The sequence below is a fragment of the Trachypithecus francoisi genome, unplaced genomic scaffold, assembly GCF_009764315.1.
Source record: "Trachypithecus francoisi isolate TF-2019V2 unplaced genomic scaffold, Tfra_2.0 Lachesis_group1, whole genome shotgun sequence".
Lineage (NCBI taxonomy): Eukaryota > Metazoa > Chordata > Mammalia > Primates > Cercopithecidae > Trachypithecus > Trachypithecus francoisi.
In genome coordinates, this window is record NW_022681454.1 from 51661223 (window position 1) to 51669181 (window position 7959).

Consider the following 7959-nt stretch of genomic DNA (forward strand, 5'->3'; position numbering starts at 1 on the left):
TTCCTCCTTTAGGATGAAAATTTATTACCAATTCAGAAGATTAGTGTGGGCTGGGCTTCCTCTCTAAACATTTCCCTCTTTATTATATTTCCCCTACTCTGCAAATTAAGAGAACTGCCACTTAAAGCCTGTAAAAAACAACCCTGTCAATTAACTCTGATGGAGTCATAGTGATGAAATATTAGCTAGTGCTAGACAGGAATCTGGAGATCCTTTATTATTACATATAGAAAGAAATGAGTGATTACCCAAGGTCACCTGGCCGACTAACTGCAGAAACAGGCTGGGACCCAAGGCTTTGGTTCTCAGGCTCGTGCTCGGCTCACCATGGCAGCCTTGTTTTCTTCTCTGATTGTATCCTGATTTTTGTTTGTTTGTTTGTTTGTTTTGTACTTTTATGCTAGAGAATACTTGGTTAGCCAAAGATTTTTTCATAACCTCTGTAAAGCATGTATTTCCCTTTTTTAGGGAACCACTTTTTTCTCTGGCTAAGAGTTTTGTGCCCCAACTTACTTAATGGAAAAAAAAAATTGTCTTGCTGCAAGAGCCTATAAAAATGCCATTTCTTTGAAAACTGGCAGTGGCTAACCCCTAACATAAACCTCTGAAGGGAGAAAAGGACGGAGAAGCCAAGGTGCACAAATCGCCCAGCTTTGCGACTGGTAGAGCTAACACTTGTTTACTGATGTAGATGGTTCCAACAGCTGCTTGTCTGCAGACTCAGAAACTTCTCTGAACTGGAAGGAACTTTGACAATTATCTGTGAGGAAACAGAAAGAACATGTCCCGTGAGCACCGTCACAGGGCAGAGTCAGAACCGGAACCCACGCCTTCCAACTCTTAGTCAGATGATTGTCTGTGACAGAATATTTGGAAGACTCCAAGGATGAGGCTTTTAATTTCAGACCAGCAAGTGCAAATTGGGAAGTGTGTCAAAAGTCAGTACATTGATTATGATAATCATTGTTGAGCCCTTATTATGTTCCAGACGCTGTTGTAAGGGCTTTATAGGGATTGAGTACTTCTTTACACTGGGCTATTAGTCAGCTTTCGCCAGGCTGTGTTACAGCAGTAACCCCCAAATCTTAGTGGTTTGCAGTAACAGAGGTGGTAGGTGGTCCTGATGGGTAAGACTTCTCCAGATGGCTTCTTCAATGCAGGATCAGGGTGAATGAGAAGACCCTATTTGAGATATGTCATTCTTGTGGCAGAGAGAAAAGGGTGCAATGGCTCAGAAAGCCTTTGCTCAGTCAGGGCATATGTCATGTCCACTGAAATGCCACTGATCACGGCAAGTCACATGGCCAAGCCTGATGTCAATGAAAGGAACACAGCAAGTCACATGACAGTAGGCAGGAATAATGTAGCAGACTAGCAGACTAAATATTTCTGTTCCCCCAGAATTCATGTGTTAAAATCCTAATCCCTAATGTGATAGTATTAGAAGGTGGGACCTTTGGGAGTTGATCAGGTCATGGGGGTGGGGACTTCATGAATGGGATTAGTGTTAAAGAGACCCAAGAGATCTCGCTCATCCTCTGTCTGCCATGAGGACACAAGGAGAAGCCATCCTCTCTTGCCATATGAGGACACAAGGAGAAGTCATCCTCTCTCTGCCATATGAGGACACAAGGAGAAGTCATCCTCTCTCTGCCATATGAGGACACAAGGAGAAGTCATCCTCTCTCTGCCATATGAGGACACAAGGACAGAAGAGGGCCCTTGCCAGAACCCAAGTATGCTGGCATCATGATCTCAGACTTCCAGCTTCCAGAACCTTACAAAATAAATGTTTGTTTTTTAAGCCATCCAGTCTATGGAAATTTGCTATAGCAGCCAGAACAGCAGCTAAGACAGATGTGTGTGTGTGTGTGTGTGTGTGTGTGTGTGTGTGTATCTCTGTGTGTGTGTGTTTTAACATGAAAGGTAGCAAAATATTTGAAACAATATTGCAATCTATCACAATGAGAATCACCACTTAACATTTATAAGCTCATCCAATCTTCACAACAAAACCTATTAGGTAGATAAAAATATCATCTGTTATCTAAAGCTTATACAACAAATGAGAGACAGAGCTAGTATCTGAACCCAAGCAGTCGGCCTCAAGACTGATCCTTAATCAATAGGCCATGCTGCTTTTCATGATTTGCTGCCTTTCATTTGCTAACCCTCTGTCAGACACAGTTCCCTTCTCCCCCACTCCCTCCACCAACTGGTAAAGTCAGCCAAATGCCTAATGCCGAGACTTCAGCCATCTGTTATTTTTACCTACGTTGCCACATTCATTTATTTATTCAAAAATATATATTGAGCATCTGTGGACATGACGTGATACAAAGCAGTAGGCAGAGAGTGGGTACAAAGATACATCAGAAATAGATGATGGGTTCTGTTCCCGTGAACCTAGTGGAAATATATATAACTAGAAGAATAAATCATAAACACATATGAACCTACAATTAAATTGCTATGGGAAAGTCAGAAGAATAAGTGAATTATTCTGGTGAAGGAGCCCTAGAAAAAGATGGGAGAGAGATATTTAGTTGTCTTTGAAGGATAGATGGAGTATGAAGGTGGGCAGATGGAAGGGAAGGAAAGGAATGCATGAAGATAGGGCGTGAGGACATGTGATGGGGCCACAGAGCCATTAGTTCCAGGCCACATTCAGGAGGGCCCACAGAAGAGTTTATACCCTGATTCAGGAATGCATACAGTGGCAATACTAAAGACGTCCTCTGTCACCCTATTTTAAACTGTTCCAGTACTGGATCACACTGCCTGTGCTGACTAGGAATGAATATTTTTATAAACCCTGTAATTATCTTTGAATAGCACCATTATGTGACATTGTGTTTTGTAGACACTAAAAGCATTAATTTGATAAATGTTATCTTTGAAAATATATCAAATTTTTAAAATCTTGTTTTGGCTTTTCTTCATTTCTAAAAAAATATATCAGCAGCTTCAAAAAAAGAAAGCAGATTTCATGTCTTTCAATGTCTTTACAGTAAAACACGGTGGGAAGAAAATACAATCATTTTGGCTGCGAAAAATCGTTCAGTTCATACTTCAGCAAATATTTAATGAGCACTTAGTATAAACGGGGTCTTATTCTAGGTGTTGGGGATGTCGCAGTGAAGAAAGGGTACACATTTCTGTAGTCATGGCATCTGCATTCTACTGAGTATATAGGAGAAGTAATGAAAAGCTAAATTGAGCATTTGTGGAGGAACCAGACTTTGATTGCCAGGCTAACTAGTATCATTTTATTTTTCTGCAGACAGTGGGGAGTCATTGAAGGTTTTCTGCAGGGACATGATGAAAGCTAGGCTTTGGGGGTTAATCGAGCAGTACTATGGTAGGTGGAGGTGAACTAGAAAGGGACTTGGGTGGAAGAAGAGGCATTCAGAAAGCAGTTCATGCCATGCAGAAGCAGTTCATGGTGTCCAGCAGTTGCAAAACTGGTCCTAAAGTGGGGTAGGCAGAGATAATGCAAAGGTTGGACAAGATGTAAAAGATCCCCATGAGATAAAACAGCAGGGGACGAATTCCTCATTGTGTGAATGTGAAACCAAGGGAAAAAAGAAAATCAAAGTTCCTGTGGGTTGCAGCCTCATCTCTGGTAAGGGCAAGGTGGTTTAGCCCAGAGTGGGCTTTGGCATCAGATGACCAAAGTCTGGTCTGGCATTTAACAGCTGTGAAACTTTGGGCAGTTTGGTTAATCTCTCTGAGCTTCAGTTACCCCATCTGTAAAAGTGAAAAATAATTCCTAACTGCAGGATTAAATAAGATAATAAGTGTAAAGCACAGAACACAGACAGCTCCCAGTGGCTTTTTAGTGTTATTATTATGATTACATGGAAGATGAACTGCCTTGGGGGATGCATTTGAAGTAACTGCTGGTCATCCAGAGAGAGATGTTGAGCATTTTCTGTGCTGAACGCTTGACAAACCTCATCTCAGTTTGTCCTCACAACAAGCCTATGAGGAAGATATGGTTGTCATTACTATTTTACAAATGAAAAGAATGAGATTTAGTTAACTAAACTTAGCCCAGTCTAAGCAACTAGTGAGGTGCAAAACTCGGGTCCCCATGACTCCAAAACCTTAAAACATTCAAGGTTCGGAGCAAACCCAGAAGAGGCACTTAATATAGTTTAAAAACTCTAACTCTCGCTGGCCACTCATCCTCAAACGCCTCCCATACCCACCACTTGGCTGGCCCTGATTCTCCTGTGTGCTTATGAAGGAATGAGGTCAGTCTGAAGGCAGCTGCCCTGCCCATCTCAGCAGCCTCTTTTGGTGGATTAGAACAGATTTTGCTGTTTCTGCTCAGATACTTATCAGTCAGCATAATCACGGTCATAGACAGCTCTTTTGGCCCTGGACTGGTAGTCACTGTCCTTCCAGATTTGCTATGTCCTATCTCTGGTAATATTCACCAAGCTGCCTGGGGCTGGGAGTTAACGTGATTGAAACATACCAACCGAGGAGTCAAGACCCAGGTTCATTTTAGGCCTTTACCACTTACTACCTGTTCGATTTGGCAAAAGTTTCTTTTCCTTTTTGAGCTTCTTTCTCTTCTTCATTTGCAAAGCAGAGATAATGACCCCAGGTTCAAACCAATCAACAAGGAAATGAAGACAATCTGCAGAAGGAATCACTGTGCCACTAGCAACCATTCTCTGTGACACCCCCCAGTCCTAACAGTGCCCAAATGGAAGAATGAGAAAGATGCGGACTTTTAGCCCCAGAAGATGTCAGGAGATTCATGAGCCATAGAATATGCCCCAAGGGAAACATCTTCCTGACCCTTTCATCAGACTGCCTTGACCTTCTGTTAGACCTATTTTAATTCTTCTTTTGTTTCCCAAGTGCAGTCATATTGACTCATTTTTCACTCAAGAAAAAGTGTAGCATTCACAGGAACAGTTCTGTCCCTCTTGTTTCGATATTAACTTCAGCATTACCTGTGTAGATTACAGGTTTCTGATCCAAAACAAGCTCTACTTAAAACAGAATGGAAGCAGCTCTCTGACTCACTTAGCAGGTTAATATCAAGCATGTTAATAGCTTTGCCATTGCTCAGTGAACAGATTCTAGCAACAAAGACTACTATGGTGTTCTTTCCTAATAATTTTCTGGGTATGGATCCACAAATTGGCTTTCAGAAATTTATGGCACAAAGATGGCATTTGCCAGCCAGTATTTGGAAAGAATCTGATATTCTCAGAAGAAAGTATGATGTAAATTGTTCTGTATGATATTAACATTGCTTCTATTCGAAGTGAATCCCTTTAACATATTGGCCGAGCACAGTGGCCCATGCCTGTAATCCTAGCACTTTGGGAGGCCAAGGCAGGCAACTGCTTGAGGTCAGGAGTTCAAGGCCAGCCTGATCAACATGGTGAAACCCCATCTCTACTAATTATATAAAAATTAGCCAGATGTGGTGGCAGGCGCCTGTAATCCCAGCTATTCGGGAGGCTGAGGCAGGAAAATCGCTTGAACCCGGCAGGTGGAGGTTGCAGTGAGCCAAGATGCATCACTGAACCCCAGCCTGGATGACAGAGCAAGACTCTATCTGGAAAAATAAATCAATAACTAAAGTAAGATAAATAAAATATTAACTCATCTCACTGAGCAAAGACCTGCCTTTTTATTAGCATTCACTTCTCACACTGCCTCACAGGCAGGCGTTTTCGTGTTTTCCCTTTCTTTTCCTTTAATGTACGATCTGGCCTGTCTAAGGAGACACCGAAATGCCAGAGCAGTCAAGCGAATAATCGGCATTTACTGTGGGCTCTGCCACATTTTCCAACCAGAAGGACGGCAGAGTTGAATGAGTGGGGGTCTTTGCATGTGGCTTTGTGCAGCAGGCCTGCCAAGCATTACTATTCCAGCCCTTAAACCTGTGCCAGACTGTTAATGTCTTAATGCTTATTCAAGTGTCAGGGAGTGCTGGCAGATGTCAGAGAGAATGGGAGGCTGTCAATAAGGAAATTACTTACATTCACAGGGTGATTGCAGCAGTCTGTCAGGTAGCGTTTGAGAGGATGTCATGCTGAAAGAAGGAAGCCAAGGGAAAAAAAAAAAAGGTGGCAGCAAACAGCATTGAAGGAGGGTCTTTTAAAAAAATTGTTTGGGGATTTTTTTTTTTCTTTTATTTCTGGACCTAAACTTCAGACACAGCAGTCACACACAGGTCAAGGAATAAATAAGAAGGTATTTCCTATTTGTGAAGACCTTAAACATAAGAGCTGGGGGACAAGGGGACTTTTGTTGCTTGACACCGACAAAAAATTAAAGCTCTTTTCTGAGATGGCAGCAGGAATTAGCAACGCATAGGGTGTTCCATGAGTTATCTATGTCATCCAACAACCCTTTACCTACCTACTATGTGCTAGGTGTGGTCAATAATGCAGTGACTAACTGTACACAGGAAATACATTTTTAAAACACATTTTTAAAATTCTAAGCGGGGAAAGACATCCTCTTTGCTGTGCAGTGTTAAGATGAAGAATTTGAATGAAGTAGTATCTCACCCATGTAACTTTCACAGCGCCTGACTGTCTTTGCTTGCATGGGGAGGGGACTTGAAGAATGAGCTTCTGGAGAAGGCAGTCTTGCCTTTAAAAGCGTCTCTTAGTTGTTCCGGATTTGCCATGGTGATTCTATTTATTACCTCCTTATGCCTGGAAAGTTCTATTCCTGTCTCTTTTATTTTACTGGTCTTTATACTCTCCACCTTATCCCTCCAGGGAGAACCTCCTCAGGAGCTTATGATGGAGTTACATCTCGATTAACCTATCATAAGTAAAAAATGTCATAAATAGAAAATACATTGATACTTTCTGACAAACCTATTGTAAATTTGAAAACTTTGAAGTTGAACTATCCTTAAGTTGGAATCTGTGGGTCTGTGGGTGTGCTTGGAAGAGGAGGGAGCAAAAATACTGTCGTCATTAGTCAGTAGTCAGATGCAATTGTCTAATTACATGGGAAAAAATGTGATCATAGTTACGAAACTTACATTTTAAATGAAAAGTCAGCCCCTCAGAATCACTCTGGAAACGTGAGACATCTTCAGTGCTCATCCTTGATGATGAGAAAAACACCCTTGCATTTAAAGAGAACGTGGCAATTCCATTCATAGTTAATGGTGATTTTTTAGGGCTGTCATTACTTAATGTCACATTTTCATTGTAACATAGCTCCCTTCCATATTGCAGAATTTAACCCAGAAGGAATAACAGAGAGAATGTGAGTCACATTTGTTAGTTAGCTTTGGACTGACCAGTCAAAGAAAAGCAAATCTTTTCCTGATGGAAACTCCAGAGCTGATGGTGCTCAAGAGTACAAGAATCAAGGACAGAGTCAACCAGACTCCTGAAAGATGCTGCTGCAGTGATTGTCTCGGTGGGGACAAAATCAGCTGGGTGAAATAGGGGGTAATAGCTAAAGTCCAGATGTGGCCTGGACAGATTCCTATGCCCCCACTCTCTACTGCCCTTCCTGTCCACACTTCCTCTCTCCTCCCCCAGATCAAGAGGGGTGGAGTTGGGATTCTGGATAAGAATGTGCTCAGGTCCACATCAGCACAGCCCTCTCCCCAGGAGCATCCTGCCTACCTGCTGGCCTGCCTGTGTACTCATGGAATTTGCAGGGCGCATACCTCAATCAGTTTACACCAGTCATGGATGAGGCTCCCGGCCTTTTGAAGTGTCCTCTGTACCTTTGAAGTGCTCTCCCCAAGGGAGCATAAGCAAATTTCTGGGAAAAAAGTAGAGCAGGACTTAACCTATCCCCAGGAAAATTCTTCCAGAGATACCTCACATTTCAGGAAAGAGTAAATAAGCTTTTATGAAGACATAAAAGGCTTTCCATCTTGTTCTCGCTAAGCTGAAGCAGAGAACAATCAGGTTGGAAACTCTCTACCATCCACATATTAGCTCT

At 42.1% G+C, this 7959-nt stretch overlaps 1 long non-coding RNA gene across 2 annotated transcripts; it reads right to left on the bottom strand.

Moving 5' to 3' along the window:
* Positions 1–3819: 3819 nt before the first annotated feature.
* On the bottom strand, positions 3820–6956 carry LOC117086353. 2 transcript variants are annotated; one of them, XR_004438300.1, is made up of 4 exons: positions 6549–6956; positions 6015–6067; positions 4538–4651; positions 3820–3984 (listed from the first exon to the last, which is right to left on the bottom strand). It is a non-coding gene; the product is annotated as an uncharacterized LOC117086353 (long non-coding RNA). The 2 variants fall into 2 exon arrangements; XR_004438301.1 differs by lacking the exon at positions 4538–4651 and having other exon boundaries at positions 3838–3984; positions 6549–6951.
* Between the last annotated feature and the right edge of the window lie 1003 nt (positions 6957–7959).